Source organism: Arvicanthis niloticus, chromosome 1 (genome assembly GCF_011762505.2).
Source record: "Arvicanthis niloticus isolate mArvNil1 chromosome 1, mArvNil1.pat.X, whole genome shotgun sequence".
Classification (NCBI taxonomy): Eukaryota; Metazoa; Chordata; class Mammalia; order Rodentia; family Muridae; genus Arvicanthis; species Arvicanthis niloticus.
Window position 1 is genome coordinate 75,667,924 of NC_047658.1, and position 26,389 is coordinate 75,694,312.

At 45.8% G+C, this 26,389-nt stretch overlaps 1 protein-coding gene across 5 annotated transcripts in view; it reads left to right on the forward strand.

Annotated features, from left to right (window-relative positions):
• Positions 1-871: 871 nt before the first annotated feature.
• The window catches only part of Ppfibp2 (PPFIB scaffold protein 2), a 147,119-nt gene continuing 121,601 nt past the window's right edge, over positions 872-26,389 (forward strand). Inside the window, exon 1 of one of the 5 annotated variants that reach the window (XM_076940277.1) lies at positions 872-890. The gene's annotated coding sequence lies outside the window, so the exon portion shown is untranslated. Of the gene's footprint in view, positions 891-1,514; positions 1,810-26,389 lie in introns of those variants that run through there. The other 4 variants (XM_034510078.2, XM_034510087.2, XM_076940313.1 and 1 more) reach the window with 4 other exon arrangements.

The window sequence follows — 26,389 nt, forward strand, 5'->3', positions numbered from 1 at the left end:
GCTACTTTTTCTAACAGAATGCAGGCCCTGGAACACCTGCCTCGGTATGTTTCACGTGTGCTTTTCAGTTCCTCTCTGGTTGGATTTAAATGAAGATTGATAGTGTCTCCATGGCCCACAGCAATGGTTACTATATTGCTTTACATTAGAATCACCCGGGGAGTTTTAAGAATCCTAGTATCCAGGCTACCCTCTCCAATGCTATCAAATCAGACCCCCCCCCCCCAGAGCTGGGAGAAAAGCATCTGTAATTTTAAAGCTTCTTCCCAAACTGCATATAAGCCTGAGAAAGCCAATTTCATAAAACATTTTACAAAATAATTGTATAGTTCTGAGAAAATGCTAGCCGTTTCTGCGGGCCTGGGGAAGAAACTGCCCTAGTATCCCCAGGCTACCAGTGGGATTTGGAACTGCCCACACGTGAACTTATGTGAACTGCGCAGGCTCTGTCTCCAAAGGCTTCTCTGCCGCTATTTTAAGGAAGTGAAAAAACCGAAGGGTGTCCTGCTGTGACACAAGTCTGGGGGGTGGGGGACAGTCTTCTACTGGCTTTGCTTTTGCTCTGCTGCTGGCCATGTACTCGCAGTGCTCACACACCTGTTTACCACATTGTTTATGTTCTTCTGTTCATGTGTGCAAGCCTTTGGTCATACAAGTAATTTTAGACTAATTTTGAAAAAAAAAAAAAAAAAGGCGTGTCCTGTAATGTCTGTCAACACTCCAGGTGTAAGCAACTGGAGGCCAGCTTAGTGGAGACTCCTGCCAGAGTCCCTGTGTCCGCTGCCATCTGAGGCCCTGGAGATTTTAAGCAGATAAACTGAGCAACCGGCCCTTGGAGGCACGGTAGGGCAAGCAACTGTGATAAAACCGAAGGCCTTTGCACGCTCGAGGTAGGTGCTGGGACTCTGTCTCCAGGGTTTTTTGTTTGTTTGCTTGCTTTTTGTTTTATTTTTGCATACTTGTACCTGACCTTGCAGGGCACAGGAAGTGTTCTGTCTTCAGTTATTCACAAGACAACACCAGAGCTTTAACCACTAGAGGGACCTTCAGGAAAGGTGGTGGTGGGGCGGTGGCGATTGAGTTTAGATAGACCTAAGGGTGACTTGGAACCCAAATTGGGGGTGGTCTGGGCTGAGACTGGGAATGATGCAGTTCTTAGACTATCCTTAATTTCAATGGGGTCACACATGGCCCGGTGTGTGTGTGTGTGTGTGTGTCCGCGCGCGCCCGCGCATGCTTCAGTGCTCCTCCCTGCAATTCTCTGTATTCTCCTCCTGTTGACAGATTATAAAAGCCCTAGAGACCTGAGCACAGTGGGGGTAAACAAGGAAAATGCCTAGGGGGCTTTCTGCGGCCGAAAAGGTGTTAGGAGTCCGAGGTGCAACCAGTGGGTTGGACCAGAGAGGGGCGTGGTCTCCAGTGAGGGGCGGGGTTTGAGCCAGCAAGGGAGCGCTGTCTGGGGGCGGGGCTGACCAGGCAAGTCCCTGTGGAACTGGAACTGTGGCTCTTGGGTCCTCGCGGGCCACCGCGGTGCGCGAGAAGGAGGAGGGGTGGCAAAGAGGCGGTCCTAGGGGGAGGCCCCAGCAGGTTGAGAGCTACACTCCGGGACGAGCCTCTCTGGGGTCCCCGCCCCCGTCACGTGGTGCCGAACCCTGTCGGTGCTGGCCGGTCGGCCACTTGCTTGGCAGTTGGTCCTTGGGCCAGTGGTCTGTCACTGGGTTCTTAGCTCTTATGTTGGAAAGTGTGAGAGACGCAGGAGCGATCTGCATACCTGAGCCTCCGAGAGAGAAGCTGCGCTCTGGCATCCAGGTCAGTGGGGTCTCCCTGCCTTGGCTCACCGCTATCCCGGGAACGGAGTACCCCCAGATCCAAGGACTACATACGTAGTTGGAGGTCCGTGGTCCTTTAGACCTCCAAACGTTTTTAAGACTTGGGGACCTACTTATTTGTCTGGGAGACTGAGAAAAGGGAGTAACTCCGGTGGATTTGCTTGAGTTCTCTACCCGACGCTGCTTCGGATGTGCTACCAGCCCCATGCTTCTACAGGTGGCAGAGTGGTCCCCAGGATACTGGAGTGTTCCGATATCTCAGAGTTCCGGGCGATTTTGTCCCAGTCTCGTATCCCTTGAGGGCAGCAGCGGCGTTAATTGGAGAGCCCTAGGTGGGCTTGTTTCACTGACGCTTGGTCCGGAGTGCCTTGGCCAGGAGCAGTTCTACTAACTGCTAAATGCAACACGCTCCCCAAAGGCTCAAGGCAGGTTTGGGGTGTGGGGATGCTTCTGTTTTCAAAGTGGGTCCTCCTCCCTCCTTGCATCCCTAAGCCAGACCCATACTTTTCCCTCCGATTAAAATAAGGTTATTATATGTTTAAAAACTAGAACTTCCAAGGCTCCGGTAGGATTCAAATAGGCATTCAGTTCTTTCCTTAGAGCATTGAGATATTTGATATAGGTCAATTTTCCTCTCCATATTTTGGCTTTATTCCTGTTTGTCTTCATTTCTCTTGGTCCTTAATTGATTATACTATAGGCTGTAGTGTTTATAAGATTACCGTGTATTTTGTTGAATGTTCAACTACAGGAAAGAAGTCAACCACAGACCTAATTAATCTTCAGTCTCAGATGCCTACTGGTATACTAAAAATGTTATCTGATTAGAAATTATTTCTTTCTTCACTAGCCCGTTTGTGTGCATATTTAAGTGACTTTAAAGTGGAATGTTGTTATTTTCATTTGGGATTTTATTTGAGGCTGATGGTGATGGGGACTGGTGATCTAGTTTAGACCCCTGTGAATGCTAGCTAGGCAAGTGCTCCACCACTGAGCGACAACGCTCAGCCCTCACATGATATATATTAGTGGTGTCACTTTGAGATTTGATGATGTGCCAATTTTAGTTTATTGCTACGGTCATCTGTGTTTTGGTAACTAAGGGAAATGTGCTAAGTAAATGGATAACATAAAAGATACATGTAATAGATAAAGGCAGTTGGAGATTGGAACAAACTTACAGAAATTCTAGAGGTTTGTTTGTTTTTTTTTTTCCAGAATAAGGAAAATCTGGGAAAGTTTTAAGAAGGATCAATCTATATGAGAGACCTCACAGGAAGATGTTAGGGGTGACTTGGGCCATGGAGAGTCTATACAGTAAACTCAGTCTATCTCTAAGAAATGGCTTAGAGATAGATGGTCCTTCTTGGTTCTTGGCCTGACTGGTAGACAAAATAACAACAACAAAACCAAACAAAACCAATGGTCCCAGCTGGCCCAAGGCCGGGGACATCAATATATGGGATTTATTAAGTAGAGACTGACTTGTGACAGCTGAGCTTATCAAAGTTAGAGTCCTTGAACTTTGACCTTCCCAACCCCTAGCCTGACAGAAATCTAGTAAACATTTGTGGAGAGAAGGGTCAGCTGACACTTCAGAGCAGTGCGCTTCCGACACAAGCTTGAGAATCACCTGATGCTCTTCAAATGTGGATTTTGATGGTGTGGGTCCAGGGTAAAGTCTGACATTCTGCATTTCTAACCAACTTCTTTCCTGTTTGTATCAAGAATTCATAGTGATGTACAAACTCAGAGTACAAGGCTTCAGAGTTTTGCAAACTCTTCAGGTTAAGTAGGTCCCAGGCATGTTTTGAGTTCTCCTGGTGTTTCTGATAGCAGCCGGGTGGGATCGGCTATTGGACTTGGTAGAACTTGGAGGGCCACAGCTGGAAGGCCAATTCAAATAAGTGTGAGGAGAGTGAAGTGTGAACAGATAGAAGAGACCCTAGAAAGACCAGGACCAGGAAATGGGAGGTGTCAGCCTTTATATTGATTAGGCAGAGTAAGACTCTAGGAAAAGAAACAGTTCTTGGAGAATTCTGCTTCAATTTTGGATGTAAGGATTGGCGCACTGCTTAGACAGTACGGTCAGCAGCTAATTTATACATGTTCATAAGTTTGCGGGGTTTTTTTTTTCTCCTGAAATACAGATCTGTTTGTGATTTGTTCCTGTTTCAAATCCCCTGGTGAGGGAGAAAGAATGAATATATAGGTGACACATTTTAAACATTTATTAAGCCCCACTAAGTGTGTGCCTCCGTATAAAATATGACGGCCATCCCTTTGTGCACAACTGCACCAAAAGTAAAGCTAAAACTCTGGCCTTGGGTTTTCCTGAGTCACTGGTTTTCTTGCTTCCTCCTTCCTCTGAGGAGTTCCACTTTCTTTGCCCTTTGCTACCCTAGTATCTTATTTTGTTTGTGCTTGGAGGCACCTATGTGTGTTTATTTTTGGAGTCTAGGGAAGGTGAGCTCTGTCTCTTATAAAATCTGAAACGGCAGTCTGTTGGGCCTAGTGGTTCTCCTAGGGGGCTGTTATTATCTCTAATACTTGTGATAAAAAGCCTTGTAAGAGATGGGTACCCTAAATTAAACTGGTGAGCTTTCTGTGGAGATTTCCAGAAGGCCTCAGACTTCTAGAGGCATTCTGACTCAGCTTTGTCTCCAGCAAACTGAAAATTTCTCTGTGCCTTAATGTCACTGGTTTGGTGCTCCTTGGTAAGTGATTCTTGCTTTCATTTCTTCTGTGTCTCTGTACATCTATGCACATGAGAGCTAAGCATTCATTGTGTATGATGTTTTTTTATTAAGTCCCATGTTGTACAGTAACACATCTGTAGACACAGGTAGGATAAGACTGCCTCTCTGATAAGATAAACTATAATTGTGACTTTTAGGCCAATTCATTTTCTTTTTTTTTGTTGTTGTTTTTTGTCTTTTGTTTTTTGTTTTGTTTTGTTTTTCGAGACAGGGTTTCTCTTTGTAGCCCTGGCTATCCTGGAACTCACTCTGTAGACCAGGCTGGCCTCGAACTCAGAAATCCACCTGCCTCTGCCTCCCAAGTGCTGGGATTAAAGGCGTTTGCCACCACTGCCCTGCCAATTCATTTTCTAACTCCACTGTCATTGTTCCTCAAACTGTGGAGTTTTCTGCCCATCCTTTTGTGCCTCTCTGCCTGAGGAGAGTATGCTTCTTAGATTATAATGTTTGGACATTGCTTTTTGCTTGGTCATGAATCTGAAATACAAATCTGTTCACACTCCTTTTCTGCTTAAAATCCCCTGGTGGATCCCTCAATGCAAAATACAAGAAGAGTGAATACAAACAGAAAACATGCAATATTCAAATGGTTAAGCCCTGCAGATTGTATACCCCTATGCAAGACATGAAAACCATCACCATTTCCTCTTTCTGAGGGTACCTGTAGCCTCTGCTCTGTAACATGGATGAGAAACCTAGAGCCCCCTCATCTCAAGCCATTTCACTCTCTCCACTAATACCATATATGAATTACAATAGAATCTGTCTCTGCTGTGTTTCTCCTGCCTCTGTATTCATACTCCAGCTGCCTAGCAGCTCTAGCTACCTAGCTTTCCTGTGAGTCCTAATACTCAACAGATATCAGCAAGAGTTTTCCCATGCCTTTGGGTCCTGTGTTGGCTGGCAGGTTTTGCTTCTGGAAGGAGGGAAAGGAACAGGTTGTTTTGTGAGAGAGAAGGGAAGGAGTGGGAACAGAAGCCAAAAGACAGGAAGGGCAGGCTCAAGGAAGAATGGCTCAATGGCTAGAATTATGGGGTGTGGTGTGGTATTGAATGACTTTCCTGGGGAGACATGAACAGATGTCTACTCAACACAGATAAGACGCTGATGACACACTAAAGAAGTGCTTCCACCCAAGCCTAGCTTGGAGAACCGATGAATTTATGAGGGGTTACTGACAGGAGTTGTGGGTGACTTTAGGATAGCCACGACCCTTAGTGTGGGTGAGAACACAGGAAAATTGTACCTCTAGTGTTCCTTGCTCATCTTGCAGGCAACATGACCAGATAGTCTCTCTCCTCCGGCAATTATTTACTGCCTTCATAACTTAGGGAAGGCCCTTGTGTGTCTTGTAACTTCCCAACTAACTGAGATTCCCAAGTAACCCCTAGGTAAGTTTCACCAGCTTCCTGGTTTGTATGAGTTTACATGCTCCCTTCAGGAGGAAGTGTTTGGATTCTGTGGAAATGGCTATACATAATGGGGACATTTGGAGAGGATAGGCTGGAGTCCAGGAAGGGAAAAGATGGTGGAAGGCCCTGAAGATTGGAGCTAAAGCATCCATATTTTGGCCTATATGGTAACACAAATACTAAAATCTCAGCTACTTAGCAACACGGTAAAAAGTCATTTAAAAAGAAAATATTTTTTTTGTACTGATGACAGTGAAAGCTGTAAGTAATATGGAAAAGGCTCCGTGCAAGTTTGTTTTCAGGAGGATGCTAGGCTGGGAAGGGTAGATTAGAGGGACTACACAAAGACATGCTATTGGAATAATCCATAGGAGAACCTTAGGCCTGGATCAAGGCAGTGACAATAGTAATCAAGTGAGCTTGCCAAGAAAGACTGATTGGATTTGAGGGAGAGAAAAGTCATACTAAATACTTACTGGCAGAGAATGAGGTGATTGTGAATAGGTATGGGACCATGGAGGAACTCCTTAGAGGAGGAAGGGAAAGAGGTGGTGATGCATTTTAAAATCAGAAGAACCTTGGGCAGCTTCTTGCTTACCCTTTATGATTTTACCCAACAGGATGGCAAAGCCCAAAGTAGTGTACCCAAAGTCACTCCATTCTTAGGTGCGGATCCAGGCCTTCTAGCCTCCTGGCTTCCATCAGATCATCTGTAGCCCCATGTTATGGGATAGAGGAGAGCTGCCAGAAGGTTGAGTTGGAGATCCCATTAGCCAATGAGAACAGGCATTTGATCAGATTGGGGAATTCAGTGTATAAAACAGAACAGGGAAGCTAGAGCCATACAGCTCAGGTATTCAGGGCAAGTGTTGGGTGGCAGCCAGTGCCTGAAGGCCCTGTTAGTTAGCTTGTTTGTTTACTTACTTATTTGGGTCTAAGGCCGTTCCATAGCCATAGAACCAAATAAATAAAAAAGTAAAGAAAAGCAGCGCTTTTCCATAGGTGGGGCTGCTCAGGTAGAGAAGTGCTTTGTATGGTGTGGGAACTCCGATTCTCAATGCTCTATGTGCATACTCAGGGTTTTGGGGGGAGTATAACCATTAACCAATTTACCAATTCATTGGAAATGTATATTCTAAGGATTCAACACTCTCTTCTCTCCCAGACAAACTTTGGGGACACATTCAGCATTCCATAAGATGTTGCTACTATGGCAATGAATAATGAGAGAAAGGAGGGGAAGGTGCTGGGAACAGCAAGCCAGTCCTTAGGACTTTCTGTCCTTGGAATGGTGGGGATTGTGACGATTGAGTGATGATGGGAAGTGGGAAGAAGACCTTATCTGGTAGCTGTGAGAGAGACTCATTGAGCCTCCTCCTCACCCACTCTTCTGCACTTCTCTGACCAGCCAGGCTTCCAGCTGGTGGCCCCCCAGGACAGTCTTGCCTTTGTCATGAACCTCAGGACAGAGGTCACTTCCTTCTGCTAAGGCAGAGCTAGGTAGGTTAATATATGTGTGAAATGATTGGAATTTATCTCTTGGCTTGTGGGAGCTGACAAGCCCAAACAGTAATTCACCTGTGCTGGGGACTAACTTTGAAGGTGAACTTGTCTAGCCATCCTGGCTTTTTCTTGCCAGTTTCCACCTCATCTTGTTCTGAGGTTGCATTAGTATCCTTGTCCTGTCATCCTAATGAGACTTAAATATGCGCGTGAGCCTCCTCACCTGTGGGAAAGTAGCAGGAACAGTCATAGACAGCAGACTTGGGTTGCCCAAGGCTTAGGAATGGCTTCTGCACTTGTGAGGTGGGAGGAGAACCATTACCAAAGATTAGCTACTTCTAGTGACTTTGGAATGTTTGGCTCTCCCTCCTTGTGGAATTCCCAAGGGGCTTCTCTTTGAGTGTAACAGTCCCTTCCCAGAGATAAAGATTCCAAAGGGAAGGCAGTTATCTAAATCCTGGAATTTCTTTGCCTTCCTGGGGAGGCTCAGGGCCCTGTTGACTGCCTGAGGGTGTTTACCTTTTTTTTTTTTTTTTTTTTTTTTTTTTTTTTTTTTTTTTTTTTTTTTTTTTACCAAGAATGCTCAGAATGAGGGTGAAGATGTAATTTCACAGCACATGCTGGAGTGTATCAGTCAAATGTAGCTGGGCATCTCAGGCTGGGCAAGGACCTCTCTGAGCTAGAGGGCTGCTCCTGTGACTGTACAAGGTATCCCAAGAAGTCATCACTTCCTCCTTTTCCTTCAATATTTAATTTTTTAAATTGTGTGTGTACATCTGGGGTATGTGCATATGAGTGTAAGTGTCCTCAGAGGTCACTGGTATCTGGTTCCCCTGGAGTTAGAGTGAGTGACACTTGTGAGTGTTGGGAATCAAACTCAGGTCCTCTGCGAAAGCAGTAAGTGCTCATGACTGCTGAGTCATCTCTTCTGCCTCCAGGAATCCTTAACAAATGTCTCCAGCCTGCTTTTAGTAGAAAGACCCAGAGATGTAAGGTAAGAGCAACTCCTTAGTTGGTAGTTGATAAGTGTATGTTTGTGTATGTGTATGTGTGTGTCTGAGAGAGAGTGAGAGAGCGAGAGCGAGACACACACACACACACACACACAGAGAGAGAGAGAGAGAGAGAGAGAGAGAGAGAGAGAGAGAGAGAGAGAGAGAGAGAAAGAGTTGTATGAGAACCTAGAGAAAAAGAAAGGACAGGAAACAGGAAAGTTCCACAACTCAAGACCGCATTTCCCTTAAACCAAAGAGTTTTTTCCCCATGAATATCTATCTTCTCAGCACCAGACTGCTTCCTAGAGGCAACAGAAGTATAACGGAATGCCTGCTTTGATATGTTTGACAAAGGGCTCTCTCATGAGGCAAAGGTAGTGTTGTTCAATTTTATGGGAAACACCCCATGCTGGGTCTCTAACTCAGGATTTTTGGCACACTATCACCTAGTCCCCATCTCTGTGAGCCAGATTTTTGAAGGTTCCAGAGTACTGGATTTAATTTTATATATTGCAACATGAACAATTTGTGTGTTTATGTGTGGCCATGTGTGTGCAGGTGCATGTAGGGGCCTTGGGTTTCTTTCCTTAGGAGGTATCCAGTTTATCTTTTTTTGCCAGGCATGGTGGTACATCCCTTTAATACTAGCACTCTGTGCTTTTGAGACAAGGTCTCCCCCTGCTACTTTTGTACTGCTAGGCTGGGCAGTAAGACCCAGGGATCCTCTTGTCTCTGCTTCCTAGCTTTGGCATTACAAGCGCAGCTCTACCCAGCATGGCAGGACTGCCTCAGGCATGCTGTGGTGTGTGGCATCAAACTTATCCTATACACCAGATTCTCTGAGCCATAGGGGCAGCAAGGGGGAAGGAGCTGGGGGAGAGTACATTGGCATGCTGAGAGAAGTTAAAGTGTGATTTAAGGAAGAAATGGCACGTTTTGCTCATTCAGCATTTTACCAGAGCAAAGGAATAGTTCTTGGCTCTGACACCTGACCTTGACTGGATGTCATGAAAAGGTTTTATTACATAAGCTCTTCCTGCACCCCGCCAAGACATCTGGTTCTTCGATGCAACACTGCTTACCTGGTAACAGCAACAACATCCCCATGTATCTGTCTGGGTTTTCATTGTGCCAGCTCACTGGTGCAGACAATGCCCCAGGCACAGATTACTGTCCTGCTGCAGCAGAGGAGGAAACCCGACTCCTCCTGCTCTCCCCACCCCACCATTCCTTTATGGCAGGCAGCTGGCTTTCTCCATCATGAAGGCTTGATGGCCTGGTCCTTGAGAGCCTTGGCAGTTCTAAGATGCCACTTTGAATCAGACAGTTCTCCATCCAAGTCCTCAAGCCACACAGGCTCAGGGCTGCGACTCTGAGCAAGTCTGAGTTTTTAAGTTTCTCATTTGTTCATTGGCTTACTGCTCACGGAGGCCCGCTTCATTTGGTTGTTGTGAAGATGAGATGAAATGATGCGTCATTGTTGGCTAGAGTGCTTGCTTGGCATGCTGCAGGCAGTCGGTAATGGTATTATCATTATTTTTTTCCTTTCTCAAGAAGCCTGAGAAAAACATTTGTCAGAAGGAGTGGTTCACATCATGAGGTAACCTTGCAGTTTCCCCCCTGATGCTGAACTTTCAAGAGGGAAGTGACAGGTGTGCTGTAGAAAGGACAGTCATGGTGCAGGGGTGCAGAAAGTCCAGGAGGAGAGTGACAGTGGAGTGTGTAGCAGGTCAGTTTTAGACGACTGGAGAGACAAGGAAAGCACACAGAGCTCAGATCAGTGAGTCAGTTGTGGCAGGGTCAGGGTGGAGTCCTGTCCCTTAGGGTCCCAGAATTGATTTGTGTGTGTGTTCACAATCTAGGTGAAAATGACCATGTCATGTAAGTTTTCTTAGCTTGGCTTCATTAATAGAAACAGAGAAGAGCTTTCCTTGAATTTACCCAACTTGTCCCATGGAGACAGTTGAAGGAGGGACCTGTAAATGTTGAAAGTTAGTGCTCTTGTCATGCACGGCCTGAGAAGAGACAGGAAGGCATGGGGATGAGGATGAATGAGGCAGCTACCATGTTTGCCCAGACTTGCATCTATGTACTGGGCAGCTGGAGGCTTTGGTGTGAGAGAAGAGACAATACAGGGATTCTTGGTCAGTGAAATGCCATGAGTTAAGAGAACAGGAGGCAAGTCAGGTGGTGGTGGCTCACACCTCTAATCCTAGCACTCAGATAGGCAGGAGGATCACTGTGAGTTTGAAGCCAGCCTGGTCTATAGAGCTGCTAGTTCCAGGACAACCAAGGCTGTGCAGAACAATCCTTTCTCCAAAAAAAAAAAAAAAAAAAAAAGAGCACTGGAGGCATAATTGAGAAAGCTGTGTTCAAGAAATAAGGAGGAAACCTTCCATTGCAAAAAATGGAACAATCAGGGTGTGACGCTTGTACCTGTAATCTCAGCACTCAGGAGGCTGAGGCAGGAGGATCACTGTGAGTTTGTAGTCCACTTGGGCTGCAGAGGGAGACTCTGTTTCATAAAACAAGTTGAACAAAATACTGGATTGTAAGGTGGGGTGGGACTTGGGGGGGAGTGAACTTACTAGCGTGGGAAAAGCTTACGGCTCAGAGGAAGGAATGTAGATGGGGTCCAGTAAGGGAGGAGAGTAGGAAAGGGGAGTCATCAAGTCACAGGCTGATGGATCAGGAGAGTGGAAAGCCTCTGAGGAAATGCCTTGTGGGCTGATGCTCTGTAACTAGGATCCCCAAGACATAAGCATCATGTATAATCTTTGCTGATACCACCCTTGGCCTCACCATGACTAGGTTCTGAATGCTCTTCCAGACACAGAGGCAGGCTTCCTGTGACGATTGTAAAACCATGACATCCTATGACTTGGAGAACCATGGCATTTGGTCTGAGTATTAGTCTCCCAGCATCCAGTCAAATATATAATAGGTGTAGAAGGGAAAGGGACAATGTGACCCGAGACCTTGGACTTCCAGGTAATGCTGGGTGTAGAAGGGCCCTAGTAACCGCTCTGAGAAATCTGACTTAATGCAGCCTAGGCCACAGTGAGGTTTCATCCCCAGGAGCAGGCAGGGAAGGGCTTTGTTCTCCAGGGGCCTTATACAAGTAGGCTGAGGTTTTGGGTGGGGTGTGCTGTATGGCAAGATGGGGAGTGCAGTGGTTAAGGAATGTGGATGCCCCAGGGGCGTGATAGACTGGTCTGGAGAGCAGGGAGGGAGCATGGCTCAGAGTAGGAACTAATCTACCAGGTCTAGGAAAACATTTTCAGGAACTGAGGTAGAGCGTAATTCCTAGGTCCTCTAGCTATCTTATTTCAGTCACTAGATAATTTTCATACCATTCTCTGCAGGCATAATGGGAGCTCTATCTGAGTGTATCATGTCCCCTGCCTGAGTGGGATTTAAGAGCTGGAATTCAAGTGTGTAGAAAACAGCCGGTGGTTAGGTTGACCAAGGAGTCAACAAGGAGAAGTAGAGCACCAGAGATGGACCATGATCATTTGTAAGAACCCACCATGCCTGAGGCCCTGAGCACAGGATTTGTGCTTACTTAAACTTTACTGGCTGTCTCAGAAGCTTGAGGGCTGCAGGAAACTGACAGGACATGTGACTTTCCCAAGGTGTCCTAACTTACTAGGTGGGTGCCTGGCATCACATTTCTGCTTGATTGTCCTTACCCTAAATGCATGTTGTTTCTAAGTTGCCACCACATTTAGGGTCCAGAGTTAGCAGTCGATTATACTGAAGATTCTTTTTTCCTTCATGATGACAGAGCAGGAGGATGGTCAAGTCAGCATGCACCTGACGATGTTAATCTTCGGAGGAGGAACTTGGTAGATGTGGCTAGATGGTCACAAAGCATATTGTAGTTCTAGTTAGCAGCAGAGCTCAAAAATAGTAACACATTGCTGTTGTTTTTAAAAAATGTGTGTGTGTGTCTGTGTATACTTTTATATAGGTAAGTGCTTGTATGTGTGTGCGTGTGTATGTATGTATGTATGTATGTGCACTACATGTGTGCCTGCCTCGTGCCTTCTGAGCTCAGAAGAGGGCTTCAGATCTCCTGGAACTAGAGTTCTTAGGGATGGGGATGGGGAGCTACGAGCTACCATGTAGGTGCTGTGAGTGAAACCCAGGTATACGCAAGAGTAGCAGGTACTCTTAACTGCTGAGCCATCTCTCCAGTCCCTACACTGCTGCTTTTTAATTGTGTCAGAGAAACTATTACATCCATTACTACTATAGGTAATTTCTGAATTCTTAACTAAATTCCTCAAGTTTCTCCATTCAAGAAAATATGTTTAAAAAGGGCGTGATGACTCTGATTGTCTCAGTGAATACAAAAGTGGTCTTAGCTTTAGCGAACTTCATCATTAGTCATGCCAGTTGCAACAACTCCATCATTTGAGGACCTTGGGATGTTTAGCAAGAGTGGTGCTCTGGAGTGGGCTGGAAGGGCATAGTAAGGGATGAGAGTCAGGGCAACCTGGGCAGTAACCCAGGTGAAGCTGTGGGGGTGGAGAAGCGTGGCAGATACGGTGTGGTAAAGCTCTTGCCCAGAGCTTGCCCAAGCAGAGGTTTGGAGTGGGCGCTAGCATCCCTGCATGAAAGGGCAACATTGTTCCCATGCATAGCTTGTTCAAGCTCTGACCAGGTGGGTGCTAATGGGAGCTGTCCGTTCAAGTCAGGGATCTTTCTGATTCTGCTTGTTGGAGAGCCAGCTGGTCCTTGTCACTAAGTAGTTCTGTCTCCATCCTCCGTCAGGCTTGATGTGCCTCCTGTAGCTCAGGACCCAGCTCAAGTCCTAGAGGCCATTCTTTGTTCTGTCTTCTCTGTGAGCCTGGGAAAGCTATTCATCACCCCAGAAATTGTGAGATCGGCTGCAGAGGCTGTAAAAACCAAGACTCTTCCTACCAAGAAGAGTATCAATGTGGGAGTATCTAGGCTACAGTGTCCTGTGATCTCATGTTAACAGGCTATTTCTTGGGGAGGGAGAATCTTTAACTCCATGTCTCACCTTTCAAATTGGACCACTTTAAAATTGTTGAGGGTTGCTCCACTATCACAATCTACCAGTCAAGGGTCAGGCCACCTACATTTGAAAGACAGTTTTAGATAAAATGACAATTGAATGAGGCATGGTATTGGTGAAGAGAGTCCTTTAAGGTATGTGAGAAAGGTATGCTGTTATATCACTGTTATGTGCCACGTGTCTTACCAACTTCCTGGGCTGATTCCTGGTTTGGTACTGATGTCGCCCTCAGAGTCTGGCATCCACTAAGAATATGGTGGGGCTTCTCTAGGATATTGGTTCCACTTGGCTGACTCCCCTCAGAGTCATCACTGGACTTGATACAGGCACTCTTGATACCAGAGGAATGGACAGAGGTCCTGCTGCTTCAAGATTAATGCTAGCTGTGAGTGTGGTCAGAACATGGTCATTTCCCCACATAAATCTACAGAGCCCAGCTTCTGCTTTTGCTTCTATGATGGGTACCCAGATCCTTTTCCCTGTTTGTGACTTCTGTGTCACGTCAGTCCCCAAGTGGCCCCTGAGCATCATAAACTTGGCCTGCTTACTTTCCCTGAGCACGGTTAGCTGTTAAGTCTCTGTGTGAATGGCAGAGCAAGAGCCCAGGATGTAAGAGAGGACATGTGATCCATAACAGACTTTCAGCTCAGGAAGGCCATGGTCTTGCTGGTTTTCTGTCAGGTATTGCTAGAGAGACCCATAAAATCCAGAACACATGTACTGTGTTTGAGCTCTGGTACCCTCAATGTCTACTTACATTGGGATTGGCCTGGAGGTATTTGGACGCTTCCCGGTGGGAGTCAGTATACATCTTGACTCTCTGGTGTGCTCCCTGAGTGGGGTGAGTCAGGTGTTGCAGATTTACCGGGCCAGACACTGAGTCTGAGTTTATTCTGTCCTCTTTCGTATCACATTGTCTAGCCTTGTGTGAAGCAGGTATAATAGTAGCCCCAGTATACACAAATTTGAGAGGTGGTTATTGTTTATTATGGTAAGAACCAAACAAAACTGAGCAGAACCAGCATTTAATTACTTATCCATCCAATTTTGCTGTGACTTGAAAGTGTTCCCGTCATCTACATTAATTTCTTGAAATCCTAACCCTTGAGGTAATGGTATGAAGTAGGGCTCTAAGAGATGATCAGATGTTGGGAGTTGGGCCCTCATGACCAGGACTAGTCCTTCTTAAAAAGGCCTGCAAAAGGAAGCTGAAACAGGAAATGAGCCTTTATTAGACACCAAATCTTCCTTGTCTTGGACTCCCTACCTTCAGACTATTAAATACATCTGCATTGTTTATAAGCTACCTGTCCAATATATGATGGCACCGCCATAGTGACACAGACAAGGCAGAGCTGGGCTCCTGCTGCTGCACCCTGTCCCTCTTACTCTGGGGGAAAGAAAGCCCAACTTTACCTGGTAATAAAGGAATTTCCAAAGGCTGTATGCATCAGGTGGAATGGTTTATGGGAGCCTGGAATTTGTATGTTCTTGCTGTGGCCCTTTTGAATCAAATCATAGGTACTCCAGTGTCTTTTACTTTTTCCTTGGACTCTGAGGAACTGTTGGAGTGTCCCCACGGAACCAAAAGCCCTGATATGTGAGAGAGAGGCAAAGAAAAATGGAGGTTGCAAACATTTTTATTTCCCTGTGAAGAATGAGACTATGTGGGTCCACAAGAGAGGGGATACCCCTGAAGTGTCTTGATCCTGCAGTCTTGTGTTGGTTTTATCAACTCTAAATCAAGTAGACTTATGTGGGAAGAGGGAACCTTGGTTGAGGAATTGCCTCTGTCAGTTTGGCCTGTGAGACATTTTCTTAATTGTTAACTAATGTGGAAAGACCTGGCCCACTGTAGGCAGTGCCATCCTTAGGCAGGTGGGCCTGGGTTATGTCAGAAAGGTAGCCAAGCAAACCATGGGAGCAAGCCAGTAGGCAGCAGTCCTCCATGGTATCTGCTTCTATTCGTGTCTCCAGGTTCCTGCCTTGCTTTCTCTCTGTGATGGAATCAACCTCCAAGTTGCTTTTGGTTATGGTGTTTATCACAGCAATAGAAACCTGACTAGCACAGCCTTTCATTGGTCTGCAGTAGCACATGCACAAGTTGGGGATTCCTGGCTCCCCATTTGTGGGAAAGTCCCTAAATTACCCTCTGGCCTAAGAACTCACAGGCAGGAAAGTGATCTAAGTATCTTGTGACTGGCCCACTAAGGTTAGGGGACAGTCCCTGCTCCAACCCTCCCTGCCCATTTCATATGCTAGAGCTGTTGCACTGCTTTGAAGAAAAGAGGGTTGGGCCCAGGGCTGTTGGTCGATAGCTGCTATTTCTGTAGGTCTAATGGTTTCCTCCTTGATGCAACCTGATCCTCATCCTGATCCTCATGTCATGGTTTTAGTCCCTAGGCACAATTCACCTAAGAGCTGACTTACAAATAATATAGATAAATGTTAAGAAATGCCTACACTTGGATATTTAATGTGTGAGTGTGAATCAGAACTCTCCCTTGGACTGTGAGAGAGGGAAACACCTTGGATCAGGATGATAGTCACCAGCTCCAGAGAGACTATATAGCCCTCTTCACATGGGCTTTCCTGACCGTGTGTCTTAGAGTTTCATTGCTGTGAAGGGACAACATGATCAAGGCAACTCTGAAGGGGAAACCTATGAGTTCTTTGGAAAGTCAGTTGTGTTGGATGAGGCTTTGATTGGAGTCAGTTGAGTCAAATGATGTTTTGCTGAAGCAGACACAGGAAGGAACATTTTGATGTAGCAGACACAGGTGAAAGGATGTTTTGCTAAAGCAAGCACGTGAAAGGATGAGTGTTTGAAGGATTCGTTGCTAACGACACACGTTGATTGGTCCATCATACACTGAGTAGTTGAGCTCCATTTATCATGACTCCATAGAGAGAAACACACCAAAAAATTTCTGGTGGTGTGTGGGTGGCTTTTTGCTTGCTTCCGAGGACTAGGGCTGATTGCCATAGTGATGTCAGCTGATACAGATGCACGTGGTGAGGGAAGACTTGTGGAGGGCACGTGATATTTGAAGGGAGTATAAATAGGACTGAACGGCCTGTGAGAGGGGCTTGAGAGGGGCTTGCTTGTAGAGCTAGCTGTGCATTGCTTCTTGGTCTCGCCTCTTCGCTGATCTTTGATTAGTCAAGAGATGAGAGAAGCACAGCTGAGCACTTCTCCTGGTGCTTCCTTTGGCCCTGGTCCTTCCTGCTGTGACTCATGCTGATTTGGCTGAGGCCTGGCTGTCTCTGCTAGGTCATGCCACCACTGCTGATGTGAGCTGCTATCCCGACTCTACCAAACTGGACTGCTGATATATCTGTGAAGTGTTTGCGAGTGGATCGAGCTGCCACTGATGCTCTGTAAACTGAACTGCTGGTTTCCTAACAACCCAATTGAAATTTGCTCCAAAAATCAAGTTTTAAATAGGTCCACTTTTCCCGTATCCTTTCTTTTCCACTACCTCTGGTGGGTGATGAGCTAGAAGAGAGGTTAAAGCATTTAAGAACCACCATTAAAAGTAAGCTTTAAAAAAAAATTTAAAGTTTCACAGCTCTTATAAAGGAAAGCATTTAATTGGGGCTCACTTACAGTTTCAGAAGTTCAGTTCATTATCACCATGGTGGGAAGCATGGCAGTATGCAGGCAGAGTTGGTGTTGGAGGAGATGAGAGTTCTACATCTTGATCTGCAGGCTGTGAAAAGGGCAGGCAGCAGAAGGGAACTATCTTCTGTACCGAGTGCCTTAGCATAGGAGATCTCAAAACCCACCTACACAGTGACACACTTCCTCCAACGAGGCTACACCTTCTCCAATAAGGCCATACCTCCTAATAGTGCCACTCCCTATGGCCAAGCATTCAAATACATGAGTCTGTGGGGGCCAAACCTACTAAATCCACCACACTATGTATCTGAGATCAAAGGAGAGTGTTGCTTTGGCTGCCAGTACTAAGTATGGGAAATCGGAGACTTGAAGTGATAGCTTATATCACAGTTTTGAATGCTAAAAGTTCAAGAGCACATTGCTGGCAAGGTTGGTTTTTGTGGGCTCTGTTTCCTTGGGTTCTGGGTAGTTGTTTTCAGGTGCACCTTCAAATGGTCTTTCTTTTATACCTAGCATTTTAGTCTTATTTTATCTGATTGGATCTCACCATAATGTAACTATCTCTTTCATGGTCTTATTTCCACATACACTCATACTTGACATACAGTGACACGGATAGTTAAGACTTCAACATGCAAAATTTGGAGACACAGCTCAGGTCATAATAGGATGTTTTTAGAATCCTCAGCAAACAAGCCATCAATGTGATGGTGAAGGACTTACTCCTGATCCTGACAAAGGAGATAGACGAAGCCCAGCATGGAGCAGAGCTTGACTGACCTCGTCCAAAGACTTACCTAGGAGTGCTCAGGGCTGAGGTTTTCACATGCCATTCGGAATGTCTGGCAATAGTTCTGCAGTATCTTCATGGCTCCTAGGAAGCCGGGCCAGTGGTGGGGAAGCCCTCTTTTCCTCTGACAGAAGCAAGAGGATTGCAGGTTGAGTCTGGAATGATAGTCTTTGGTTTTCTGATGCATATTTTTTATTAGCATATATTAGTTATACATAATGTATTTCATTATGACATTTTCATATATGTATGTAATATATTTTGATTTTTTTCACTTTCTGTTACTCCCTGTTGTCCCCTATTCTGCTCCCACTGACCTTCCCCTCATCTAGTCTTCCTCTCAGGCAGAGCTGCATAAAAGGAAAGAAGCTAACCTTGGTGTCTTTTACCCAAGATTGAGCCTGAGCCTGAATTGTTCTGAAGAGTTCTGATCCCTTGAACAAAGGCTGTCCTCTGTATTGAACTGTGAATCAACTATGGTCTCTAGAAGGAATGATGACCTTTTGTTTTAATCAATATTTTACAGGATCCTTATAAAGGCAGGTATTGTTTAAATGACTCTATTGACTCATAAGGGCACACCATCACCATCAGAGGTTATCAATCTATGCCAACTAGTTGTGGGGGAGACTTTGCTTTCAATGCCTTACTGCTTCTAGTGAATATTCTTAGATCTAGTTACCACACTGTTCTGAATCAAGGGCATGAATGGATCATGTAGAGAGCATAGCATTAGATCAAAGCTTAGCTTGGAGGAGTTGATTACATTGGGAATCTAAAACCTAGTTAAGACTGATTATATTGCTTTTCTTAAGGTTAATTCTGGACAAGCTGAGTCCATAGTATGTCAGCAAAAATGAGAATAGAGCTAAAAATAATTTCAAAGCACATTATTAACCTGATTTCAGCTTGGAAGAAAGTTTGATTTGGTTTTTGTTTGTTTGTTTGTTTGTTTGTTTCGTTTTGTTTTTTTGAGACAGGGTTTCTCTGTGTCCTGGCTGTCCTGGAACTCACTCTGTAGACCAGACTGGCCTCAAACTCAGAAATCTGCCTGCCTCTGCCTCCCAAGTGCTGGGATTAAAGGCGTGTGCCACCACCGCCTTTCACCGTGTGAAAGTTTGATTTGTAAAGGTATGTTTTGGAACATTTCCAGAAAAAGCATTTCTATACCCATTTATTATATCTTTTTCCTCTTTGGTGACCTTATGAATTTCATTGAGATTGCTTACAGGAGTATGGTTAATTATGGGAACTGGACACCTTGCCATTGGCTGCACCACTGAAGAAAAGGTCACTACCTTCTCCTAGCAACCATTAGCTTCCTGTAGATCCCTAGGGAAGGGTGAGGCCTTGTGAGCCCCTCTACTGTAGTAACCATTAACTGCTGGCAGATCCTCAGGGTGAATGTGGCTGTGTGTCATGACTCTCTCTTCCCCCTTTATGATAGGATGGGGCTAGGGCCAAGCTTGTGGAGGTGGTTACCACTGCTATGAGTCCAACAGTCCAAGGGCCACGTAATGCCTAGAAGACAGCATTCTACATGTCTCATTCCTTCCTGCTGTCATGTCTGAGACAGGGTCTCTCTGTGTAGTCCTGGCTGTCTTTGGCTTTGTAGGCTTGGCTGGCCTTGAATTTAGATACCTTCCTGAGTAGTGGGATTAAAGGCTTGTGTGCCAGGACTGCCTGGTTTTCTAAGCGCACTTCTGCATTGTTCCCTGAGCTTCAGACAGGATGATAGAGATGTACTATGAGCATTTAAAAGTCACTGTTCTCATTATTTTAGCCAGATATGAGTTTGCAGTTATCCTTGCCCACTACAAAAAGCTTTTCTGACCAAAGCTGACAGGAACATGACTTCATGTATCTTTATTAAAACAGGGTCTTGTTATGTGTTTGGTGTGGCCACAGACTCCTGCATTCAGGTGATCTTTATGTCTCTGTCTTCCTAGTTTCTAGAGCTGTAAGCACATGCCACACAGCACCCATTACACAGCCCCTGCCACACAGCACCCATTACACAGCCCCTGCCACACAGCACCCATTACACAGCCCCTGCCACACAGCACCCATTACACAGCCCCTGCCACACAACACCCATTACACAGCCTCTGCCACACAACACCCCTTTTCTTTCTTGAATGCAAAAGGAGAGCCATTGCTTTGAGTCAGAATTAACTTGTTCAACAAATGTTAAGATGAATGGTCAAGTAAAAAATAAAATTTGAGTGGTTCAATTCACATGTGCTTTGTGCGTGTCAGATTCTGGGGCTTCAAACCCCCATGGGCAGAGGGGCTTTGTAGAAGGTAGCTGCTGTAGCTTGTAGTTTTACACAACGCCCTCACTATCCTAGATAATAATGAGAGCATGCCAGTTTTTCAGACCTGTTTTTTCTTTTTCTCCCTTTTTCTTGCTGTTTCGGATTCTAAGCAAATGGAATGAGGAGAAGAGCCTGACTTTATTATCTCCCAGCATAAGTCGTGTCCTCTGCTCTTGTTGGTCCTTTAGGAATACAGCTGCATCTGTCATTTGCCTGCTGTTCGTTCATCCCAGATCCAAGCATAGCCAGGTTCCTCTCGATGGATAGTAGCATAGCCTTAACTTCTGAAAGTCAGGCAGAAGGGAGAAAGCAAGGTGGGAGAGGCCGTCATGGTCAAGCCCCCAGTCACTATTTCAGAATGTTGACAAAACACTGCTTTCTGTCTCTAAGATACAGAGACATTACATTAAGTGTCCATCTGTGTCATCTTTTCACTGGGCTACCGGAGAGAAAGATGAATAGAATATACTCCTCACTCTAAGTCATGAAATTCAGAAGTGCGGATGGATACATCAAGACATAAATTACTGTCATTCTCAAAAGCAGTGTAAACAGTTCTGATGATTAATTAATGTGGGTTCTGTGTGGGGCAGGAACAAGGACTAGAGGCATCCAGCATCCCTGGGGACCAGGATCAGGTGCCTTAGGAAGGCCTCCAGGTGCCTGTATAAGGCCTTAGGCGAACTTTTGAAATACAGATGGAGAAAGCATTTGAAGTAAATAAGGAGATAGGAGAAGCTTTCTGTGTATGGCCAATTTTAAACAAACAAACAAACAAACAAACAAATAAACAAACAAAACAGGGTCTCATGTATCCCATACTGGCTTTAAACTCATAGTATAGCAGTGGATGATCTTGAACTTCTGACATTCCTAAATTCTAGGATTACAGTCATATACCACCACTCCTTGTTTAAATGGTGCCGGGGATTGAATCATCAAATTGAAGTTCACACTAAGTTGAGTGCACACTAGGCCAGCACTCTATCAATAGGCTCCATGCCCATTGGAAAGAAAGCATTTATGTCTTTCTGGGGTGAGAAGTATCCTGGTGTGTTGGGACTCACAGCTTGGCAAGAGGGCACCTGGAAGGTACAGGACCGTTGCTAGGCTACAAAACAGGGCTTTTTAAAGAAAATGACAAATATTCGGGGCCAGCTGTGGAAGATTGAGGAGCAGCTTCATGGACCATGTCCTACTGCCCTGGAAAGGATGGATCTACAAGCCCAGAGATGGCAGCATTGACAAATTGTCTGAGAGATGACAAGGGGAGGGAGACTTGGATTGGATGATGGAACGTATTCAGGGCAGTCTGAATGGCACTGTTAGAACCCATCTGAATCATCAGGAATTCAGGCACAGATCTGCCTTCTTCTGAAAGAGAAGGTAGAGAATCCTACTGACTGACCTCACACCCCAACCCCCACAGAAGCTCAGAGCCTTAGCTGGTGGACTCAATCTTAACAGTTTATTATTTAAAATAAAACTCTAGCATCCACAGAATTGAAGGAATGGCCTACCAGATCTACCCACTCATCATCACCTGGCTTAAACAACCCCTTGCTGCTGTTATTCTTTAGGGATGGGTTTTGAGATGGACCGTTGGGGGAACTATTCATTTTGAAGTTGTTTTTGAAGCTTTTCTCAGAATTAGTATAATGGCATTATATCCACGCGTTCCCCCTGAATGTGTAAGTATATATTTGTAAATGTGCATGCTTGCTCCAGCAAGAAGAAAAGTGAGTGTGAATCTTTTTTTAAACAATTATTTATTTATTTATTATAAATAAGTACACTGTAGCTGTCTTCAGACACACCAGAAGGAGGCATCAGATCTCATTTCAGATGGTTGGGAACCACCATGTGGTTGCTGGGATTTGAACTCAGGACCTCTGCAAGAGCAGTCAACGCTCTTAACCCCTGAGCCATCTCTCCAGCCGGAGTGCAAATCTTTTGAAGGGTGGGTTTTAAGCCTGAGGAGACCCTCAGAGGCCTGTCAGTGGAGTACAGGTTTGTCTATCTTGGTGGCCGATGAGGGAAAGCACTCTGGGAGGGTAGTTTTTAGGGCAAGACACCCCCAGTGTCCAGTGGAATGTTAATGTTGGTGAAGACCTGATTCACACTGACAGACCTGACAAAGCTTGTCTAAACTCCAGACACTGAGGGATAATTCACTTTGGCAGGCATTGTCCATCCACCATAACCCAGATGCCTTTCCTCCCAGACCACCTTTTTTTGCATTGCCCTATGTGGGAAAATGAATTACAGCATCAACTTCAGGTTTCTGAGGAGCCGAGCTCCCAGATGGAGCTCATGGGGAAAGTAGGTATACGTCATCCTTGGCTGTGAGCCACTTGGTAGCTACTGAGAGTGCTTCTTTCTACCCTTGAAGATGGTGTATTGGTCACCAGTGCCACATGGGGACCAATAATTCTATGGACACTGTTGCTTTGTCCCTCACTGAGTGGCCTGGCTTCATTTGAGATATGCTGATTGTTCATGCTACTGAAACTAGCAACAATTGAAAAATAGGACCAGGAGCTGGAGGCCGACTAGGATATTAGCTTTATAGCTGGTGGAGTTATTTATAGAGGATGTGGCCATATGGTTCTTATGCATTCCTCTGTAGAATTAACATGCCCATCTCTAGTATGGGCATATATAAATGTAGTCTCCTCCAGAGACAGGCCACCTCCCTCATTAAGATATCTCTTGGGAGAGGGGAAGGACAGGGCAGAGCTGTACGTGCTGTGTTACTTCTCTCATGTTCACCCTGACAGATACCTTGCCATAAGAGAGAAGATGCCAGTCTTCTTCCATTGGCTGTTTCCTTGGCAACATGAGATAATAAATGCAGCTGAGAGAGCCTGTTGTGGGTCTCTGCAGAGATGATGTGGGTGCTATTTTGGAGGGCATGGAATGGTTTGAACATTGAAAACAATAATTTTTAGTGTTTTATAGAGAATGGTGAAAGTGGTCTTTAGATTGAGGAGACAGCATGCAAAAGATAGGGGCGTGAAGATGCTCTGCTGTGGCGTCAGTGTCGGGGATTCCAGCAGACAGAGTGTCTAAGTTGAGGTATTCACCCCTGCAGTCAACTCCAGCTAAAGCTTTTTAATACTACCATGGCCGCTCTCTGGTTTTGGTGCTTTCTCTTACTCTTTGCATCCTCCCACACAATTAGTGGGAAGAGTCGGTGGTTTCCAAGCGCTCCTTTCACCAATGCCATTGCCTGGACGGACGAGTTCAGGTGGTGAGTGGAGGTGAGACTGTTCTCAAGCTGGCCTCAGCTTCCACTGCAGACACTCTTTTTCCTGTCTCTGGTCACAGACTTTGCAAAACCGAGCTGATAATTGTAATGTGGCCCTCACTAATGAGATAGTGCTGACTTCTAGGAGGCAGGAAACCTATTGTGAACTCCCAGAAGTCAGTGTTTACAGGCAGGTGGAAATTGCCCAGGCAGGAAGTCATTTGCCATCATTGCGATGCATTGTGAGAAGCAGTGGGCTGGGGAACCAGGCTGGGGAAGGACTGCCCTTTGGAGTTGTTCCCGCCTCTCCATCTTCATCACATTTACATTTACTTCTCATTTTCTGAGGCTCTCCAAAAGTAGGAGGGACCCTCCATCCAAAGTTCGATAAGTGGCTGCAGTGGCTCCTCCATCTGGGTGAAGACAGATCAGCTCGTCCTGTGGTATGACTAAGGGGCAGATTAAAGGAAGACCGTGGTGTTCTACTGCCCACGAGTTGCTTGACCCCCCCATCTTACTTTTTTCCAGAGGTATAGGTTGGGATCTCACTTCCCACTCCCACCTTGAATCTTTCTCCTCGGTGCAGGGCCTGTATAGTCTGTTCCTAGATCTGCCCAAGGAACCTGTCATAAGGCACAAGGGTAAGGACCATGACCTTGGTCACTAGTATCTCTGTAGCCTCTTTACTACAATATTTCTTTGAGTTAGACAGGACCAGCTTGGGTGCTGAGCAGAATGTCAGGAGCTGACTTGGAGGTGTGATTGGTCAGAGGAAGGTGAAGATGCCATTTGAAGATATTAAATAACCAAATGAAGGGGAACATCACCTCCTTCTCAATGCTCCTCACCTAGGGTCAGATGTGCTGTCTGAATATAAGCCACTCCACTCACTCACTCACTGGCTTCCTGGCTGGATTGTACTCCTCCTTGTGGGCTGGCTCAGTTCTACAGGGTAGTGTCTCTCCTAAGTAGTTTGCGTTTTAATGGGGAAGGAGATGTCAGTCCGGTTTCCCATACTGAGGGACAGCAACACCAAAAGTAGTTTGTGGCACTTGGAGGTAAAGTCACAGTGCTCTGGGATGTTCTTTGTGCCCTACAGAGGAGGGTGCTGAGCCGTGTGGCTGCCCTGCCGTTGTTCCATGGTGTTGGATTATGGTTTTGTTTAAAGCCCTGTGGTTTGGTGAGAAGGGCTTGAGTATCGGGTATGTGCTAAGTGGAAGCATCTGGGTTAGGCTGTGCCAGAGAAGCCTCTGGTGGGGTGGCAAGGACACGTGATGGGAGCTGGGCTGGCTTTTAAATGGAACTTCCAGAAAGCCAAAGGAATTCTTCCAGCATGCTCCACAGAGCTGGCTTGCATGGCTTGGAATGCACAGAGTGGCTGGGAATGTCCAGTCTATACTGCCTGCTAACACAGTACAACAGGAAAAGACGCTAACGGAGCAGTGCTGCTTTAGAACTCCAAGCCTTGCGTGAGATAAACAACAAACAAAACTGCTTCGATGCTGTAAAGACGGAGTGCTTGTTGTGAGGACTCACTGAGGGTGCGATTGGGTCTGGCCAAGTGCAGCGGGCTTCTTTACTTTGAGTAGCATTCTTTTATTTTCTCCTCCACAGCTTTTCTTAGACTCCCTGAGGTGGTACTGTCACTGAAGAAAGCCTCCCTCTTCATTCTTACTGGACCCAGATATCATCCACCAAAGACATCTCTCCTTTATACCTCTGTCCCACCTTGACTCCTCTGTCACAAGACAATGCTTCGCTGTGTTCTCTTCAGGGAACACAATGCCTGTGGCTCTGTCCTTGGGTTATGACACAGTTTATCTGTAGCTCTGGGGAACTGTGTCAGGCCAGGTAGATAGCCCATGCTGCTCTTCAGGCTTTTACCCTATGGAATATGTGACCTCAGTGCTTTTTAAGGCTTGGCATGGTCTTAGAGGACTTGACTCGGGTAGCAGGCAGGGGTAATTTGACCTGCCACCCTTGGGAGCCTTTCCATGGCAGTTCTGTGACCCTCTTCTTGGTTCCATTTCTCCCTTTAGGCATGGAAATATCTGTCTCATGTCTGCTCCATTATCATGGTGTGGGAGCAGATAACTTGTTTTACAGGCTCCTAAGTGGGAAGAATTTTTTTCTCTTTTAGCCTCAGACTACTTCCTGCAGGCATCTGGTCTATTCATTCCCTCAGCCATGTGAGCTGAGATCCAAGGTCAGAAACATGCCCTGGCCCTTTAGGGTAAGAGACTGAAACCCTCAAAAGTCCACATATAATGTGGCAAGTGCCCTGGAGAAGCCTGGGGTGGTATGGAATGGAGGATAAGAAAGGCCTCTGGAGAGGAAGATTGGATGTTAGAAGAGGAGAGGGAACAAGAGTCTTAAACATCCCATACAGAGAGAGCCTCTGAGAGCAGGAACAGGCTGGTGTTTTTGGCTTGGTTGTTGCTCAGGGCAGGAGCCATATGTGGTGAGGAGAAAAACTTCTGTGGCTGTGAACGTCCAAGCACAGGGTTGGATTCTTATGACCCCCACAATGACCCCTGCATCTTGTAAATAGCGAAGGTGAGGCTCAGTGATGTTAAAGGGTTTTCAAAGACACGGCTGGTAAAGGAAGAACTGGCTTGCAAATGTGGTCTGACCAGTACATGTTCCTTGGGTTTGTGGATGCCCAGGCCTTCATGCATGCCCTGCATGACTGGAAGCTATGAAACATTATAAAAACTCTAGGGACACATCCTCCTGGCAGCTATAGAGGAGTTTTGGGTGGTGGTAAGTAGAAGATGGGACTGGAGATTGAGATATCTCTTGTGAAGGACAGTGTAGTCATTTTGAAGTCAGTGGTTTGACCAGGGGACACAGCTCAGGAG